This window comes from Gorilla gorilla, chromosome 12 (assembly GCF_029281585.2).
Source record: "Gorilla gorilla gorilla isolate KB3781 chromosome 12, NHGRI_mGorGor1-v2.1_pri, whole genome shotgun sequence".
Classification (NCBI taxonomy): domain Eukaryota; kingdom Metazoa; phylum Chordata; class Mammalia; order Primates; family Hominidae; genus Gorilla; species Gorilla gorilla.
In genome coordinates, this window is record NC_073236.2 from 30,125,881 (window position 1) to 30,146,715 (window position 20,835).

General features: G+C 52.2%; 1 long non-coding RNA gene across 2 annotated transcripts; it reads left to right on the forward strand.

The window, feature by feature from the left end:
* Window positions 1–5,186: 5,186 nt before the first annotated feature.
* LOC134756759 (uncharacterized) lies at window positions 5,187–9,250 on the forward strand. 2 transcript variants are annotated; one of them, XR_010129855.1, is made up of 2 exons: window positions 5,187–5,898; window positions 7,996–9,250. It is a non-coding gene; the product is annotated as an uncharacterized lncRNA (long non-coding RNA). The 2 variants fall into 2 exon arrangements; XR_010129854.1 differs by having other exon boundaries at window positions 8,191–9,250.
* Window positions 9,251–20,835: the final 11,585 nt, after the last annotated feature.

Sequence of the window (20,835 nt, forward strand, 5' to 3'; positions counted from 1 at the left end):
TGTCGACTCTGCTCTAGGCCCTCCCTTTGAGCCATCCTGGGGCACCTGCCTGGGACATACATCCCCAAGGAGACACCATCCCATCAGGCACAAAGCCTGCACTAAGCGTGCTGCAGTCACCTGCTCTGTCATTCTGGAAGGGGGCTCAGCCCACCCTCACTGGGGCAGAAGGCAGAATCAGACCACCTGTGTATAAGGGGCAGTGATATTCAGAAAGAAATCAGCACTGAGCTTACGAAAACACCAGCGGCACAAGCAGAAGAGCAAGAGAACAAGGGCTCAGAGGAAAATCCTTCTTCACAAATAGATGTGCTTCACATAACAGAAAAACATATATATATTTTTAAAAAGATTTACTGTGCTTTCCACAAGGCACAAGGACTGCAGCTGCTAAAAATCAAAATCAAGCTCACAGGGGCCAGGACACTCTGATCAACAGGAGGAAGATTCTAAGAGGCAATGTCAATGGAGTGATTGCCCACCACGTGCCAGAAAACGGAGTGCCCCTCACACATATGGACTCAGCACTTCCAGGCGGAATGCCCTGGCATGCAGGAGTAGCCTGGTATGTGGGTGAGTCACAGGTGAGTCTAGACGGGGTGCCTGGTCCTGTATCCTCCAGATGTTGCATGGAAATTGTCATTATCTTTGTCTTCCCCCATGAGCACAAAGCTGAGAACTGCTGTGTGCACTTCATCCACATTCTAAGCTCCAGCGTTCACTACAAGTATCCTCATTTTAAAGACAGTAGGCCCACATGAAGTAATTCTCCCAAAGTCACGCATTTCAACGTGAAGGAACCAAGATTTGAATCCAGGCAGTTTCACTCCAGGTGCTGTACCTCCAACCACTAAACTACAAAATCACTAACCTTTACTAAATGCTTTCTATGTGCCAAGCACAACAGCCGCATTATCTCATTTAATTCTCCTAGAGACTCTCTACGACAGGAATTTGTGTTTCTGTGTTAAAGATGGTACAATGAGATGAACTGGGGCCAGGTTACACAGTTAGGATATGATGGAGTTCTAACAAAACGGTTCAGGGCTTTGAAACTAAAATCAAGGGAAAAGTGTATCCGAGACCACCTGATCCACCAAGGAGAACCAAACAAGTAGATCACCCTTGAAAACAAGAACAAGAAATTAAGACAGCGTGGCATTGGTATAAGGATAGGCAAATTGACGGGCAGAACCTAAGAGAGAGTCCGGAAGCCACGCCATCTGTGCAGTCACCTGATCTATAACAAAGACAAGGCTGAGAAGTGGGGCTGGGGGGCTGGAGCGGTGTGGTCTTTTCCATTGCTGAGTCGACTGGATATCCAAATGGAAAAAAGAAAGCAGCCTTACCCCTGCCTTACACCACATACAAAAATAAATTTCAGATGGCCTGGAGATCTAAATGCAAAAGGGAACACAATAATGCTTTTAGAGGAAAACACAAAAAACATCTTCATGACCTCAGCTTAAGCAAAGATGTCTTAAACAAAACACAAATCATTAACCCTGCATTTGTGGGAGGCTGAGGTGGACAGATCACTTGAGCCCAAGAGTTTGAGACCAGCCAGGGCAACATGCCAAAACCCTGTCTCCACAAAAATTACAACAATTATCCAGCTGTGGTGGTGAACACCTGCAGTTCCAGATATTCAGGAGCCTGAGGCATGAGGATTGCTGAAGCCTGGCAGGTCAAGGTTGCAGTGAGCCAAGTTTGCAGCATTTTACTGCAGCCTGGATGACAGAGCAAGACCCTGTCTCAACAAATGAGACAAAACAACAACAACAAAAAACTTCATATCATCAAAAGACACTGTTATGAGAACTGCAATTCATATATCTGAAAAGGACTCTTAACCAAAACATATGAAGAACTCATGTAAACCAACAAAAATAAGATTGATATCCCACAGAAAAGGGGAAAATACTTGCACAGATGCTTCACAAAAGAAGCAATTCAAATGGCCAAGAAATATACAAAAAAGTGTTTGACACCATTAATCATCAGGAAAATGCAAATTGAAACTACAGTGTAATCCACTTACACACCTACCAGCATGACTAAAATAAGGAGACAGAAAATAATAGGTGTCGGCAAGGATATGGAACAACTAGAACTCTCTTGCAGCTGCTGGTGAGAGAGTCAATGGGGCAGTCACCTGAGGCAGAAGTTTCACCCAGCCCCAATATCACCTCATCTTAACTGATAACATCTGCAACAACTCTATATACTAATAAGCTTGCATTCTGGAATTACTGGGGGTTAAGGCTTCAATATATCTTTTTTATTAATTAATTTATTTATTTGAGATGGAGTCTTGCTCTGTCACCCAAGCTGGAATGCAATAGTGCAATCACAGCTCACTTCAGCCTTGGACTCCTGGGCTCAAGAGATCCTCCCATCTCAGCCTCCTGAGCAGCTGGGACTACAGGTGCATGTCACCATGCCTGGCTAATTTATTTTTTATTTTTTTAGATTTGGGGGTCTTACTACATTGCCCAGGCTGGTCTTAAACTCCTGCTGGGATTACAGCTGTGAGCCACTGTGCCCAGCCTCCTGCAACATATCTTTTGGGGGGACACTATTCCACTCATAACAGTGTGTTTGTCTATAACACACCTTATACTCCAATAAAAGTGTGTTTGAATTCACAATAAAAATAGCTGATGTGTGTTAAACATTGGCAACGACCTGGCCTCTGCTCCATGCACTATACATGCCTTGCTTCCCCCTCACTCAAAGTGCTCTGGATCCTTGGAAAGGAGGCCTAGACATGAGTGCAGTGGAGAGAAAGGGAGAGGGGCCTGCAGCCCATCCAAGGCAGACTGTCCTCACATCCTGGGCATTTGCCTCAGGAGAATGTAATGTCTGTGATCCACCCCCCACCCCCAGGCTCCTGCCCAGGAGAAGGTCAAAAGCTGGTTGGGTCTTAGGGCATGACCCAAACAGAAGGCTCACTCAGCTGCACTGAGGCAGGAAAATAGGGTCTGGAGGCAGGGAACCTGAGGTCAATTCACGCTGACTTCCTAGAGCTAAATCAAAAGGAAAACCACAACTTTCCACACCTAAGTAACAGAAAGACCAGGGGCTATTCCCTTTGCAACCCACCCCTCCTTTTCTGCTTGGCAGATTGAAAATTGAAACTACCTCTGATTGGTAACTTTCTGCAACCAATCAGATATTTGCATGGAAGTGTAAGTTTGTAACTTCGCTTTAGCCTCTAATTGGTTGCTTTCACAACCAATCAGATGCTTGCATGGGGTATAACCTTTGTAACGTCACTTCAGCCTCTGATTGGTGGCTTCTCAATCAGACTGATTGCAAGCCATTACCTCATTTACATATGGTGTACACCAAGTAACGAATGGGAAATTTCTAGAGGTTATTTAAATGCCAGAAAATTCTGTAACGGGGCTCTTGAGCCCCTGTGCTCAGCCGGCTCCCACCTTGTAGAGTGTACTTTCATTTTCAATAAATCTCTGCTGCTGGCTCCCACCTTGTAGAGTGTACTTTCATTTTCAGTAAATCTCTGCTTCTTTCCTTGCTTGGTTTGTGCATTTTGTCCAAGTCTTTGTTCAAAATGCCGAGAAACTGAACACCCTCCACCAATAATAATGCCTGGGGCTCAGGTGCCTGTGACCTGCTCCTCTTTGTTTCTTCTTCCCTGAGGAACATCTTGCTCAGCTCCTCTTAGGAACCAAATATCTGGGTACCCCCAAAATGTATACATTGAACCACTATCCCTTAATGTGGCTATAGTTGGAGCTGGTGCCTCTAAGGAAGCAATTAAGGTTCAATGAGATTATGAGGGTGGAGTGCAATCCAACAGGATGAGTGTCCTTAGAAGAAGAGACACCAGAGAGCTCTCTCTCCCACCACTCCCTCACACTCAGAGGACAGGCCTTGTGAGGACACAGTAAGAAGGCGGCCTCCCACAGCCCAGGGAAGAGCCCTCCCCAGATGCTAGCCCTACTGGCCTATGGATCCTGCACTGCTGGTCTCAGCCCTTCTGGCCCCAAGATCCTGCACTCCTGGTCTCCCGAAGTGTGAGGGATAAATGTCTGCTGTTGGGGCTGCCCAGTCTGTGGCATTTCCTTATGGCAAAGAGAGCCAACTAAGACAACTCCTGACATTCATTAAGGAAAATGGAAGAGCCGGTAACTCTGCTGCTTTATCCTTCACAGAGGCAGGAATCTGAATTTCATCAGGATTTAAAACTGTCTGTCTCTGGAGGCTGGGTAATGCTGACCAGGACAAGATCATTATCTGTGGAGGCCCTTTCATTTCATCATACTCTCAAGGCTGAAACTTGATTTCTCCCTCAGAGCTCAAGGCAAGACCAATACTCTCTTCTGTGAACAAGAAACACAACAGCTGCTGTAAAATCTTCAGTGTAAATGGCAGACTTGCAGCTGCAGAAAAGCAAAGTCATGGTACAACAGAAAAATTTGAGAAACACTTCCAAATCGCAAGCGAAATTAAAATATAGAAGTGAAAAGTCAAGAACAGAGGCAGGTTGGATGTGAAGGTCTTACAGAGCCAAACCACACACAGCAGATGCTCCTGAGGAGAAAATGAAGAAAGGAGCAGAAGTAGCAGCCAAAAACATAATAGAAGAAAACTTTCAAGGTGGAGAAATTGAAAATGCTGAGCAAAAAAATAATGCAGAGAGAGCAATAATGCCAGAGGGTGTTGTGCTACACTGAAGTTTGCACTTCAGGAAAAACAGGACATCAGAAAAGCTCCCAAGAGGAAAAAAGTAAACAGATTATCTTCAAATAAGCTAAAATTAAGTTGTCTTCAAATGTGTCTGCTGAAATAAAAGATGCCTCCAGACCATGTGATATGGTTCCACTGTGTCCCCACCAAAATCTCATCTTGAATTGTAGCTCTCATGATCCCCAAGTATTGTGGGAGGGACCTGGTAGGAGGTAATTAAATCATAGAGGTGGTTACTCTCATGCTGTTCTCATGCTAGAGTGTGAGTTCTCACAAGATCTGATGGTTTTATAATGGGCTTTTTCCTCTTTGCTCAGCACTTCTCCTTCCTGCCATCATGTGAATAAGGACATGTTTTCTTCCCCTTCCACCATGATTGTAAGTTTCCCTAGGCCTCCCCAGCCATGAAGAACTGTGAGTCAATTAAATCTCTTTCCTTTATAAATTACCCAGTCTCAGGCAGTTCTTTACAGCAGCGTGAGAACAGACTAATACACCATGGGATAACTGATACTGGCATATCTGTGTGGGAAACCCCAGGACCTGAGAACTTTCTGGCCATTTCTAAAATCTCCAGATGGCTGCACCTGTCACCTCTTCTGTAAAAGCTGCTTGAACAGAATCCTTCAAAATACCAAACAGGACAGCAGGGACATCACCATAGAAAGAATTGGGCTGGAATGATAGGCCAGGTAAAAATAAGAGAATCAAAGCATTCACAACTCTTGTGAGAAAGGCTGCTGCTGACACAAATTTAAAATACAGTTTATAACAATGCCAACAAAGTGGAACGCATTGGAAAACTTTAAGGGGTTTAAAATTTCAAGTAAGAAGTATGAGGTTTGTAAATTCAGAGGAAATTAATGCACTTAGGAAAGGGATGAAGATAACAAGGAGGAGCAGCATTAAGTTCTCTGTTTTCCATAAAAGGGAGTCAAAAGTCATTGTTTAATCTTTCATTGTTAGACAAATATAAGTTTAAGACTGTTTCAAAAACATGATGTCTGCCTTCTAAATCATTACAGATTTTTTAAAAGAAGAAATATGTGGACAGAAAATATGTGACTGAAACACCAGGAGTTTGATGTTGGTCTTGTTGCTCACTGCACAGAAAGCCAGTCACTGAGACAATGAATACTGCAGGGAAGAAGGAAGGCTTCATGCAGGTGCGCAGCTGAGGAGGTAAGAGCTCATTCTGAAATCAATCACCTCAACTGGCTAAATTTAGGGGTTTATAGAGCAGGGAAGAAAAGTAACCACATGTAGAAAAACAAGAATTGGGGGGCGCAAAGAAGAGGAGGTGGTCAACAGGAAGAAGGTGGTCCCTTAGACAATCATGATGGGTGCAGGTCAGCCGTCTCATTGTCCAGGAAGGCGGGGAGGGGAAGGGAGAAATGGGAGGGAAAAAGGAAGATAGGGAGGGGAGGAGAAGGGAGGGATGGGAGGGAAGAAAGGAGGGAGGGGAAGGAAGAAGAGAGGGATGGGAGGTGGGAAGGAAAGGAGGGAGGGGAGGGAAGAAGGAAGGGAGGGGAAGGAAGGGAGGGGCAAGAAGGAAGAAGGGAGGGAGGAGGGAGGGGAAGGGAAGGAGAGGAGGGGAAGGGAGGGATGGGAAGGAAGAAGGAAGGGAGGGATGGGAGGGGAAAGGAGGGAGGGAAGAGGAGGGGAAGGGAGGAATGGGAGGGAAAAGGAAGGAAGGGAGGGGAAGGGATGGAAGGATAGGAGGGAAGAAGGGAGGGAGGGGAGGGAAGGAGGAAGAGAGGGATGGGAGGGAGGGGAAGTGAGAGATGGGAGAGAAGAAGGAAGGAAGAAATGGGATGAGAGGGAAGAAGGGAGGGACGGGAGGGCAAGGGAGGGAGGGAAGAAGGGAGGGAGGAAGAAAAGAAGAGAGGGAGGGAGGGGAGGGGAAGGGAGGGAAGGGACGGAGGGGAAGGGAAGGAGGGGAGGGGAAGAGAGGGATAGGAGGGAAGAAGGAAGGGAGACTGGGAGGGGAAGGGAGGGATGGGAGGGAAGAAGGAAGGGAGACTGGGAGGGGAAGGGAGGGATGGGAGGGAAGAAGGAAGGGAGACTGGGAGGGGAAGGGAGGGATGGGAGGGAAGAAGGAAGGGAGACTGGGAGGGGAAGGGAGGGAAAGGAGGGAAGAAGGGAGGTAAGGAGGGGGGGAGAGGGGGAGGGGAAGGACGAGAGGTCAATATGACACACTCATTCCAAACACCAGGTAGAATTATGTAAATATAAAGGATTTCTGGTTACAAGAAAAAGACCAGTCTAATGTCTTACCACTTATAAGAGACTTCATAAAGCAAAATAACACAGAAAGGTTTAAAATGAAAAGAAAAAAAGCACAGACTACAGTAAAAGTCAAGAAAGCTGGGGCTGGCACATTAATATTGCAAAATTGAATTTACAACAGGAAGCATTCACTGTTACATCAGGAATCATTTTATAATCTTCATATATGCAAATAAAGATGGAGTGCTAACAGTAAGCAGCATTTGTGAACTCACCAAGACAGCGGCAAAACACCAAAAAAAAAGGGAAATCTTTATAAATATGGGGGAAGGGATTAGGTCCACTCTGAAGGCCATAATAAATGAGTCCAGCGAGGGGTGGGAAGACAAGATGAGCAGGGCTTTGGCGTTGCAGGAGCGCCTCGCACAGGGATGCCTACTGCAACCATTTAGATGCAAAGTAAATCTAAGTAAATATTTAAAATGCAAAATTTACACCACTCTTGCTTTCTTGTAATGCAATGAAGCTACAAATCATAAAAGTTTAAACAAAGAAGCCAACCACTTAGAAATATAAAAGTAATGGAGCAAAGAGGACATACAATGACGTATCATTTGTAATAAAATAAATATAAGCATACTACGTAGCAAACAAGGGACAGAGCCCAAACTGTCATTGGGCATCAATCTGTAGCTTCAACCGCGAATGCCATTTCTTAAAGTCAGACAAAAGAAACATGTGGGGCACAAACCCCAAGAGTTTAGGAAAACACTTCTGGTTTAAAGAGGCATGTCAAATGGCCCTCGCACAGACCCCGCCGACCCACCACCAGAATCCCTGCAATCCACAGAGACCACAGCTCACACTGCTGCCACTCCCGCAGGTGGACAGGCAAGCTAGGCTGGGGAAATGGGGTGAAACGCACCACTCAGTGCCGCCTTAGGCCGCCTGCCCCTACAGGGACCCCGTGCCTGAGGTCCACCCACCATGGGGCTTGGGGTCCTGGAGGGCCATCACACTAACCCCCCCGCCACCTCTCCCCATCTCCAGCGTTCACGGTGACCCAGGAACTTTGTGCTCAGCCGTCTGGGGCAATTCTGTCCACCTCCAATCCATCTGTCAAAGCCCTGAGTCCCAGGACTTCAGAAAGTGACTGTGTTTGGAGACAGGGACTCCATAGGGGAGATTAATACAAAGTGAGGTCACATGGGTGACCCTAATCCAATCTGACACGTGTCCTTATAGGAAGAGGAGATGAAGACACAGATATGCACAGAGGGGCAGCCCTGTGAGGACACGCGGAGAAGACGGCGTGTGCGAGCCAGGGAGACAGAAACCAACGGTGACAACCCCTGATCTCAGACTGCCAGCCTCCAGAGCTGGGGGAAAGTACGTTTCTGCTATTGAAGCCCCCAGTCTGTGGTGCCGGGTTACGCGCCAGTACCCACACGCCAGCCGAGACAGCAATAGCGAGACACTCCAGACAGGCGAAGGGCGTGCGGCCTTCCCACCGCCCACCTGAAAACACTGCCTAAAGATGAGCCCAGTCCACAAAGCCTGCATGAAATGACGCGTTCAACAGCAGGAAAGACCTGGGTGGCATAAAAAGAAAAAGAGTCAGGGAGACCAAGTCAGGCGAGGGGAGAATGAGACTGGAAATGGTTTGGCTGTGTCCCCACACAAATCTCATCTTTAATTGCAGCTCCCATAATTCCCATGTGTTGTGGGAGGGACCCAGTGGGAGATAATTGAACCGTGGGGGCGGTTTGCCCATAGCGTTCTCATGGTAGTGAATAAGTCTCCTGAGATCTGATGGTTTTAAAAGGGGAAACTCCTCTCGCTTGACTCTCATTCTGTTTTGTCTGCCGCCACGTAAGACGTGCCTTTCGCCTTTCACCATGATTGTGAGGCTTCCCCAGCCACGTGGAACTGTGTGTCTGTTAAACCTCTTTCTCTTCATAAATTACTCAGTCTTGCGTATGTCATTATCAGCAGTGTGAAAACGGACTAATACAAGACTCTTCAAAGGACGCCGAGCCCAGCACCTCCCCAAAGCCTGAGGAACTGGAGCGACATGAGGGCTTGGTTCAATCTTCCTGACCGTTGAGTTCTGACCCCACCTCCCGGGGGGCAGGGAGATGTGGAGTGAGGAGGTATTCACTGAACATTTCTGGACAAGTGGAGGCCGCAGTGGGCACTTGGGCAGACAGCAGTCTGTGACGTGCAGGCTGCCCAGGAGGCTGGAGCTGGGTGCAGGGCCCAATAGCAGTCAGCCCCTGCAGCCAACAAGCACCTGTGAAATCTCGACGGTGCACAATGCAGTAATTTATCTGGGCTGCACCGGGAGGCTGGCTGGCTGGAGCCGTTGGGTCTGGGGTGTCCCATTGTTGCTTCTCCTTCGTGGACATCGGGCTGGTGGGGACGAGCTGCTTCCCTCAGCAATGGCGAAGGTGCTGGGGAGAGTAGAAAACCCTCCACCTCTGTAGGCCCAGGCCCCGGGCCTGCACACTCTCTCCTCCGCCCACGTGCCCCGGGGCGAGCCCAGTTCAGGGCCAGGACACGCATTCCTCCTTCTGCAGGAGGAACGGTCTCCTGGCAGAGGGCCTGGATGCAGGGCAGAGTGAAAAATTGTGGCCAATTATGCCATATGCCACACCGGCCTGAGAACTTGGGCTGCATCCCAGGGCAGCAGGGGCCATCAGCAAGTAACAGGAAGCCGGGCTGCAGGGAGGAGGGAGGCCGAGAGACCTGTCGGAGGCCACTGTAGTTCATTGTCCAGGAGAGAGATGGCAGAGGCCTCGATCCGAGGGCGGGAGAGAGGGCAAACGGCCACAGAAAGAGATGTTTAGGAGGCAGAACCTTAGGTCTGGACCCTGGCTGGCTGCCAGCTGGTGGTTCAGGATAAGTTCCTGGTGATTGGCTGGAGAAGCTGAGGATGGGAGGGGCAGAGCCCAAGGGCAGAGTCACTGGGTGGGGGAGCCATCCTCTAACCCAGACTCTAGCCCGTGTGGCTGAGACTCCATTCTATGTTGTGTAGTGTGTGAGTGTGTGTGTGTGTGTGTGTTTACAGCAGTATGCATGTGTGTGGTGTGTGCTGTGTGTGGTATGTTTGCATGTATGATGCATATGCCATGTGTGGTATGTGTGGTGTGTTTGCATGTCTGATGCATGTGCCATGTGTGCTGTGTGGGGTGTGTTTGCATGTATGATGCATGTGCTGTGTGTGGCATATGACGTGTGTGGTGTGTTGAATGTATGAGGTATGTGCTGGGTGTGTGGCATATGCCATGAGTGGTGTGTGTGCTGTGTGTGTTGTGTTGCATGTATGATACATGTGCTGTGCATGGTGTATGTGATGTGTGTGGTGTGTTGCTTGTATGATGTGTGTGCTGTGTCTGTCATGTGATGTGTGTGGTGTTTTGCATGTCTGATGCATGTGCCATGTGTGGTGTCCATGGTGTGTGTGGTGTGTTTGCATGTATGCTGCACCTGTTGTATGATGTCTGCATGAGTGTGTGGCACGTGTGTTGTTCTCCATCAGAGCACCCTCTTCCTCAGGGATTGGGGCATTTACACCCCTAGAATAGACCCCCCATCCCACCCTTCTCCCCCAGATCTCTCGGACCCCTGGACTGAGCTATGGGGAGCCTGCCTGCAGCTCCCTCCCCACCCTCCACTGGACCAGCCCCTCCCCAGAACCTAGAGCCTGTTCCCCTGCCTGGGATCAGGTCTTGGGGCCTGGAGGGTCAACACAGAGGCCCTCTGCTGTCTCCCACCCTGGAGCCTTGTGGGAAAGAAGTAGCTGGTTGCTGTGGCAACCTGCAGATGGGCCCTCCCCTCCTCCCCACTGGCTAAGCCTCCGGGGTCTGCCCACACCTCTCCCAGGTGGGCAGGGAGGGAAACTCGAAATCTCTGATGCACTGAGACCTGCAGCTTCACTGCCAGGAGGCCAGGGTCTCCGAAATGAACAATCCCAGAGGGGAGGCAGAGTCCTCCTGCCCCAGTGGCCTGGGACAGTGGCACGGCACTCCCTGCCCTCAGTCCATCATACACACAGGGATGCCTGCCCTGAACCCCTCAGGGACCCCCACCCGTAGATCTGTCCTCCAAAATCCTCTCAAACCCCCACAGTCACTGCCTCCTCCTGCCCTACACCCTTTAAGTAAACTCAAACAGCACAAAGAACTAATTAAGGCAAGGTGACTCCATGACTCCAGAGCTCCATGGGACCCTGGGGACACCCCACATGCAGAGTGGGCTTGGGGAGCAGGGTCTGCTCTCAAGGTCTTGGGTCTGTGAGACCGTCTCCCACATGTGGGCCCCAATCCCTGAGCAGAACCCACAGGCATCCTCAGCTCTGTCTCCACACTCCAGGTGGTCAGGAAGACACAGTCCTCACCCCTGGCCTTCCCAGACCACGCAACCCTCGACTCCGCAAGGAGTGACGAGGACCTTTCCCTTCTGTAACCTGCCGCTGGGCCCCCAGGGCGAGGCACCCTGAGAGGATGCCTCTCTGCCCAGCCTCGCTCTCCACGCTCCACACACCAGCCTGTCTCTCAGCCCCTTAGGCTGGTGCCCAAGGCAGCTGCCATGAGAAACCTCCCCCCGAAAATAAAGGAAGTCCCTGCTTTTCATCTCTCTTTGGTCTTCACAACCTGGGGAACTTGCAGCCTGGGTGCTGCTGGAGGCAAGGGCGCCAACCACCCTGCCCCACCACCCCCGGTACACAGCAGAGCCCATGTGCAGCTCCAGGCTGGGCTCCGAGCTAACAGGCAGGCCAGCAAGTGCGAAGGGCCTCTCTCAGCTCCCACTCAGCTGGGAGCCTCCCCAGGCAGCAGGGTCAGGAAACGGGGCACCCTGCTGACCCCCCACCCTCACTCAGGGGCCCTCATCTTGTGGAGGCTCCACGACAAGGCCCTGTCCCTGGGCACAGACGGTGAGAGCAGGAGGCCAGGCCAAGGTGTCAGAAACCACCCCCACCTGGACGGAGGAGAAATCCCGCTCCTACAGAGAGCAGGGGCTGAGTGAGAGAGGGGAGTGGCAGGACAGTGTGAAGGGAGGGCAAATATCCCTGCCCGTGTGTGGGTGCTCCTGGAGGCCTCTGCCCATGAACATGCATACACAACACACCACACACACACAACACACTTACAAACCACTCACACAAACCACACAACACAAAGCCTGAGGTGAGCACAGTCTTCCCAAGACACCCAGCATGGCCCCAGGAAGATTGATGGTTTGACAAGGGCAAGTGAGGGGGGAGGAAATACCTGTTTAGACAGATGAATGGATGGGTGACAGATGATGGGTAGATAATGGATGGGTGAATGGATAATGGATGGGTGGATGGATGATGGATGGGTGGGTGGATGGGTAGATGGATGGATGCATGGGTTGATGGATGGATGGATGCATGTGTCGGTGGAGGTTAAGGTGGGTGGATGTATGGGTGGATGATAGGTGGTTGCATGGGTGTAACATGGATGATGGATGGATGGATGAGTGGATGATGGATAGATGGATGGATGAGTGGATGATGGATAGATGGATGGATGAGTGGATGGGCAGATGGATGATGAATGGGTGAATGGATGATGGATGGGTGGGTGGATGGGTAGATGGATGGATGCATGGGTGGACATTAAGGTGGGTGGATGGATGGGTGGATGATGGATGGACGGGTGATTGAACGGGTGGATGGATAATGGATGGATGATGGGTGGATGGATGTTCAAGTGAGTGGATGGATGGGTGGATGGTGGATATATCACGGATGATGGATAATGGGTGAGTGGATAGGTGGATGGGTGGGTGGATGATGGATGAGTGGATGGGTGGGTGTATAATGGATGAGTGGATGGGTGGATGGGTGGGTGGATGATGGATGAGTGGATGGATGGATGGATGGATGCATGTATGCATGGATGGATGATGGACGGATGGATGGATGGATGGATGGATGGATGGATGGATGGTTATATCATGGATGATGGGTGGATAAATGGTACATAGGTGGATGGATGGATGGATGGATGTTCAGGTGGGTGGATGAATGAGTGAGCAAATATTTGGGTCATAAATGAAAAGTGTGTGATAAGTGAAGGGACAATGAGTCAATCAAAGGCCCAAACTGGGGCCATATCCTAGCAGAGTGTGGCCAATGAACAGAGGCCAGATCAAGCAGCCCCCAGGGTAGGGCTGGGCAGCTGTCAGAAACACACCCTCTACAAGCCCAAGCCAGGGGAAAGACGGCAGCAAGACAAGGCTGCACAGCCTTGAGCCTCACCTGCCTGTGTGTGTGCATCTGTGTGTGGCTGTGTGTACACATGGAGTTGTGTGTCTGAGAGTTCCAGTGTGTGTTTCTAACTGTATGCAAGCCTGTTTGAGTGTGCTCTCATGGGTGAATGTATGTGTGCATGTGGCTGTGTGTTGGGGCGTAGCTGTGCCTGTGGCATGTCGGTGTGTGCATGTGTCTGTCTGCCTGTCTGAAGTCTCTGTGTTTTCGGGTGTTGGATGTATCTGCATGTAAGCGTGTCTATATGTGCCTGCATGTGCTGGGCGTCCTCTCCACACCTTCATCCTGGGACCTTTCTCTGTTTTGAGTTCTCCCTCTTCCCTGTCAGTGCCGTGCTGGTAAAGATTTAACAACTGGCTCTGCATCAGGGCTTGGGAGAGCCCTGACTTTAGCATTTGCTGATATCCATGGTGTAAACCCAACCATGGCTGACTTGGAGCCCCCAAGGCACTGAAAGCAGCATTGGGAGGAGACACAGGAGCACAGCCAGCTCTCCGGAGCCTGTGTCACTGACCCCAGATGCTTCGGCCTGGCTCTGACTCCTCATGCATCAAAGCCCTCCTCACGTGGTTCTACCTTGGACCATAGGCTCAAGCACCTCCACGGTGGCCTGGGGCCTCTGATCTCTCTGCACAGTCAGGGGCCAGCCTGAACCGTCCAGGTGTGCTGGGTCACAGAACTCTACCCAGGGGTTCCAGGGGCAGGACAGGGCAGGGCTCTGCAGAGGAGAGGACCAGCAGCTCCCCAGGGTTGGCGCCTACAGGCCACAGCCCTGGAGCTAACTCTGTCCTGAGAGAGTGACCACCCCATGATCCCTCCCTGCCCCAGTGCCTCCAGGAAGCCCTCCCTGCCCTACCAGCCACCTCTCATCTTGCAGACAGCAGTGCATTCATCGTGGAACCCTCGAGTCTCTCCTTGAACGCGTGCCACACTGACTCGAACCCAGGGTGGGGCTGTGGGACACCACTGCTGATCCATTCTACAGAAAGTCTACTCTCCTCCACTCTGTTCCAAGCATCGTGCTAGATGCTGAGAGTACAGAGACAAATAAGGTCTATCCCCGCTCTCATGGAGCCCCCTAAAATGAGCCCCACCACTGCAAACTATCACTCCTTCAAGCTCAGCCTGGCCCCCGGCCAAGCTATATCCAGACCTGACAGCTGCATGTTAATAAGCCCCTCCCCTGCCATGGTCACAGAGCACACTGAGCAGCCCCACCTGGCCGGTGGGCGCACCACCTCTGCACGCTGCCTAGATGAGGGACAGTCCTGCTCACCCCCCGGGCCCCCATCTCTCACGCACACACAGTCAGAGGCAGGACAGAGCTCAGCTCCCTCTGCCCGGGGCTGCCTGCCAGGTCAGAAAGCAGTGCCCCCACCTCAGTGGAGAGGGAGGAAGGGTGCGTGCCCTCGGCAGACAGTGTCCAGGGTGGGGGCGGGCCCTGGACTCTGCACAGATGGAGGAGGCCTCTTCACTCTTCTGTGTCCAGCGAGGTCAGATGGCCCCTGGCACAGTCTCCCTGCTTGTGAGTGTCTCACCATCTGTGCACAACCTTGGCCACCAGCTCTGCCCTGGGCCTGTCCCCAGCCTGGCCCTCCTCTTCCCCCACCTGTCATTAACCTTCTCCAGGGAGGGTTTGTCCAGCATGGCTCTGCCTGTAGCCTCTGTGGCTTCCCATTGCCCTCGAGACAAAGCCGGGACTCCTATGCAGCCAGCACAGACCGTCTCCTCTGTCCCGGGCCGGGCCTGGCTCTGCTCTCCACATAGACCGTCTCCTCTATCCTGGGCCTAGCCTGGCCCTGCCCTCCGCCCAGGCTCTGGACACATCCTTCCTCTCCCCTGGACACTCAGTGTGCGGCCTCAGCCCTGTCCTGGGTTCACGGCTCCACACGCCTGTGTGTAGCATGTTTTGCACTGCTCCTTGTAGACCATTCCTTCTTTCCACATGCACTCCGAGTGCCCGATCCATGCCAGGAAAGCCACAGGGAGCAAGAGTGCACGAGAGACAAAACCTATAAAACAGGGGGGTCACCTGCAGGGGAGACCTCGCTGGGGGTGCTTAGGGAGAGACACAGGGGCCGGGGAGGGAGCCACGTGGACACAGGGAATCATGTTCCAGGCAGCAAGTGCAAAGGCCCTGAGGCACCAGCTTCCAGCAGGCTGAGGAAGAGCCTGAGGGGCAAGGCAGCCACGTGGGGTGAGGCCGTGGAAGATGTGCTTGGGAGAAGACAGGGCTGCCAGGCTGCAGGGTGGGCATGCTGGGTGTGTGAATTCCATAGGATGGGCTTCTGGGAGCAGCCCACAGAGTGCCTGGCCCAGTGACACTGATACCTAATTGGGCTTCCCATGTGCAGGCTCTGCCCTACATACACATTCATGCACCACAGTTGTGCAATCCTCACAGCTCCCCCACTAGGCCCATTTTGCAGATAAATAAGCAGAAGCAGAGAGGTGAAGTCGAAGGCCCAGGGCCAAGCAGCAGGCAAGGGCAGAGATGGAAAGCAAACCCAGGCAGGTGACTCTGCATTCACCCACCTGCCCCACCCAACTGTGGCTTGGTCCCCAGGAACAGGGATGCATCCTCCTCCTCCCTGAGCCTGGCCCCAGACCAGTGAGGCCCCATCTGCGTGGATCATGAGGTGACAGCTTAGCACCCCACAGCATCCAGAGACCTCCCAGGAACTCGCTGAACTGGAGGGGCCTAATGAACCTTCGTCCTCCAGGGTCTATGGGCTCTGAACTCACCAATTCATTTCTTCATTCCCTCACTCATTCACTCACTCATTCACTCACCTACTAACTCATTCACTCACTCACTCATTCACTCACTCACTCATTCACTCACTCATTCATTCATTCACTCACTCACTCACTCATTTACTCACTCATTCACTCATTCATTTGTTCACTCACTCATTCACTCACTCACTCTTTCACTCATTCACTCACTCACTCACTCATTCACTCACTCATTCATTTGCTCACTCATTCACTCATTCACTCACTCATTCACTCATTCATTCACTCATTCACTCATTCATTCGCTCATTCATTCATTCACTCACTCATTCACTCACTCACTTATTCACTCATTCATTCATTCACTCACTCACTCATTCACTTGTTCACTTATTCACTTGCTCACTCACTCACCCGCTCGTTTGTTCATTCATCCATTCACTCACTCATTCACTCACTCATCCATTCGTTCATTCATTCATTCACTCATTCACTCACTCATTCACTCACTCACTCATTCACTCACTCATTTGCTCACTCACTCATTCACTCATTCATTCATTTGCTCACTCATTCTTTCGCTCAATAACTCATTCACTCACTCACTCATTCACTTGTTCACTTATTCACTTGCTCACTCACTCACTCACTCGCTCATTTTTTCATTCACCCATTCACTCACTCACTCAGTCGTTCACTCACTCATTCACTCTTTTGCTCACTCCTTCACTCACTCATCTACTTCACAAATCTAGCCTAGCCCTACCTACTCCCTGGGGCCAAGCTAAAAGTGCTGAAATGCATCATTGTTGTCCCACCATGGGGACATCTCAGGCTGGTGCTCATGGACACAGACAGGGACAAGGAGGGAGGCCCAGGGATATCTGAGCTCTGAGGAGACCTCTCTGCTGGGCAGAGTCAAAGGGCACTCCCCTGCTCGGTGGGATGGCAGCCCTCTCTACCCTGTAGGGCCACAGTGTCCATTCCTGTCCCAGGTGTCTGAGGGACACAGAGACCCTGTGGTTTCCTGCCTGGCCCCACATCCTGCTCTGTGTCCCTGCCTGAGAAAAGAGGAGACACCTGACAGTGGTTACAGCGATGGCACGCAGCCTGCCTGCCATTCCAGCCAGCATCAGAGACTGCTGAGCTCAAGGGGCCAGCAGACAGACTACGGCAGGAGTTGGCTGTGCCTGGCAGGCCCTCGGACAGATGGAGGCAGGCAGGGGCTGGTCAGGCCAGACCTCAGGCAGGGACGTGGAGCCAGGGTCTCTGGAGCCAAGACGGGCTGGGAACGAGAGAGGTTTAGCTGTCCTTGCCTCAGCCCATGGGGGAGGGGGTGGCTGAAAGGGGCTGGAGATGTGGTCACTGAGGGGTCCCAGACACCAGACAAGCCAGAAGCCTAAAGCAGAGGGAGCCCCGTGCCCCACAGGACAGCCCAGGGAGACTGCAGACATCGGAGCTGGGGTCCTGCCTGGCTCATCACTCCTGGCTGCACAGGCTTGGGGTAATGGTGACAGCCAGCCCATCTGGAGCAGTTACTGAGTGCCAAGCCCACACCTGGCCTCACCATCTTTGACTCACTCGAGCCTCATAACAACCGGTGAGGTCTCCATGGTTCCCATTCAGTTAACTAAAGCTCAGAGAGGCCAACGGTCTCCTACAAAGGGGGCTATGAGCCCACCACAGGTGGGGAGCCAAGAGCCCCTGCTCCCTGCCCCTCCAATCCCTTACCGAGGAAACGCGACACATAAACATTCCCTATGGACATTCCCTAAGGAGGCCCAGACCCTGCCACTTCACTAGTGGGGTCCTGGGCCCGAGACCCTGTGGGATGATCAGGCCAGCCCCAGGAGCCTTCCCAGCGAAGCTTGAAGTGCCCCAACCCACGTGCCCAAGGAGGCCAGCCTAAGGAGTGACGAGGGCTCCAGGCATGCCCTGCCTGCCTCTCCCTGGCCCATGGCCTTGGGCAGCTCAGCTCACCCTCAACCCACTGCCTCCCTGACCACCTATAGGCCCCGGTCCTCATCCCCACACAGCTCCCACAGTCCCACTGGAGGCCCCCCACTGCCCCACCTCTGGTCCTCAGACATCCTGGCAAGCCCCTCCCGAGCCCCACCCTCTGCAGGAGTCCTAGGGACCTGGAAGGGAGGTGGGGCAGTGGGCGGTCCCACGAGAGGCTTCTAACAGGAGTAGCCTGGTCCTGGGCTCAGACCAGTCCAGGTCCCACAAAGGCCAGCCCGGTGTGGCCAATGGGCTCTGCCTCAGAACCAGCAGGGAGGTGATAAATGCAGCTCCCTCACCTCATTCTGACTTCCTGAGTCCAGATCTCCAAGTAGAACCTGGAAACTGGATTTTACAGGTGCCAGGGCCTTCTTAGCGGGAGGCTGGTGAGCTGAGAATGCTGGTCCCAGAGGCCTGGTGAGCCCCAGCTCGTGAGCCCCCGCCCACAGAGCAGCATCTCCTGAAGCAGAGCCCAAAGGCCACTGCCCCCCGTGCCCTTGGTGCCCAGCACAGTGTGGGCAGAGTAAGGAGCCAGGAGGATGAGTGAATGAATGAATGAATGGGTGAATGAATGAATGAGTGAATGAATTCAAACTCCTTTCCAGTTCAGCCAGTGCAACTGCCCCCCGCGCCCTTGGTGCCCAGCACAGTGTGGGCAGAGTAAGGAGCCAGGAAGATGAGTGAATGAATGAATGAATGGGTGAATGAATGAATGAGTGAATGAATTCAGACTCCCTTCTAGTTCAGTCAGTGCAACTTCCCCCAAGAGGCCTGATGCTAATCCACAACAACTTAGAAGAATGTTGACCCTGGCCCAAGACCCTCGGCCCCTCAATGCACAGGGCCTCCTCATGCCCCCTCCCACCCTGGGGTCCCCGCTCCCTTGACTAGAGACATCAGAGACCAAAGTGGCCGAGACAGAACGACTCAGGGTTAATTTCCTTGTTCTTTGGGCTGTGTGCCCCAGGGCCAGGAACTCAACCTCTCTGAGCAGCCATTTCCCACTTCTGAAAGCCCCACTTACTTCCCAGGGGTGTTTTGGGGCCCAGTGAGATAACAGATAGTCTGGCCAAATGGGGAAGCACAACCTACTGGAAGGTGCTGACCAGACAGGGCTGGTATGGCAGCAGCACCCTCACTCTATGCTCCACACACACAGCCCTGAAGCCGCTGGGTCTCCCTGCCTGGGGCTTTGCACACACGCACATAGGCCCAGAGAGGTGAGCAGGTTGCCAGAGGTCCCAGCTCCTCCAGGTGTGGGGCAGGATTTGAACTTGCGGCTCCCTGGCCTGTGAGCACTGCTCTGAACCCTTCTGCCAGCACAGGTACCTCATACACACCACACTGGCTCCTCCACGGCATTCCCTCTGCTTGGAATGCCTTTCAAAATTCAGCACAGACCAGCCACCTCCTCCTGGAAGCCTTCCCTGACTTCCCAGCCCCACAAGCTACTGGTGTACATGCCTCCTCTCTGGCAGAAGCTACTCTAAAGACATGTGCCCTGTTGTTGGTTCATTCAGCACACTCTGTGCAGGCACCATGTGCTTCTCAGGGGTGTTCTCTCCATTCCCTGGCATGCAGTAGGGCTGGTACTTTGCTGGCGCCCCGCTCCATGGATCCCTGTCTGAATCATTTCCACCCTTGGGCAGCTATGAGTAAAAGCCAGGACCTCAAGCCAAGATCTTTTCATTGGCTCTTTGTTTGGGCTGTTTTTGCCCTTTTAAAGTAAAAATACTTTATTTTTAACATATTGATGCTGTTGTTTTCTTTTTAAGAAGGTGCAAAAATAAAAAGCCAGGCTGGTTTCTCCTCTTGGCCAGTATGTCTGTGGCAGCCCTTATCAGACACCCGGAAGCTGTGTAAAGGACCCCCAGGCACCCAGGTTCCCGGAGAGAGAGTGGAGGGGCTCAGGACTGGGGGCGCTGCCACCAGAGGTAAAGGAGGCATGGCCTGTCCTCTTGGGGACAAACCAAAAGTGCAGGGGAGGGCCCAGGAGGACCCTCTACCCCTGCAACAAGGGCCTCTGTGGGTGGAACCAAGAGCGTGAGAGCTGCCTGGGCCATCTGGAAGACGAACAGCAATCCTCTCTGCAAGTGCCTCTGGGCAGCGCCTCCCTAAAGCCAGCTCTGCCCTTGGGAAGCTCACAGGACAGAGGGGGAGGCAAGGGGAGTGGAGGGCTGAGGCCAAGTAAGGAAAGGGGAATAGGGACACAAAGAAGAGCCCAGGAAGGCCTCTTGGGAGAGGCAGCTCCTAAACCGAGCCCTGAAGGATGATAAGAGTTATGCAGATGAACGAGGACCAGAAAGGACACTGCAAGGAGCCGCCCCCCTGAGACGGTAACCGTGTCCCCCACCTGGAGACTCAGTCTCCTATGCTGTTGAATGGGACAGTCCTAGTGGGTCTGGCCGGGCAGGGTTCTCACAAGGACCCAGCAGTCTCACTACCCATTTGTTCATTGCTTTCATGATCAATCGTCACCTGTGTTCCTTGACACCATCCCACGCCAGGGCCTGGAGAGGCCAACAAGGATCAACCTGGAAGGTTCTGGCTACTCCCAGGCCAGAAAGGAAGATGAATGAGAAGAGATGATGACAGTCTGCATTCAGGCAGGGTCTCCAGAGGGGCAGGGTCTGAGTCTTTCAGGGATATTCACGTCCACTTTGCTACTTGATCAAGGATGAAGAGGAGGTGGGTAGCTCTGGAAGGCCAACAGGGAGATGTACTGAATGAGCAAAAGTCCCCAGGCAGGGCCCCCAAAGCAGAAAGCTGAGGTGGGAGCTCAGAGACCCACCCTAGCTCGAATATGCCACAGAGACAGCAATGGCTTCACTGAAAAGGTGGTGGGACCAAGT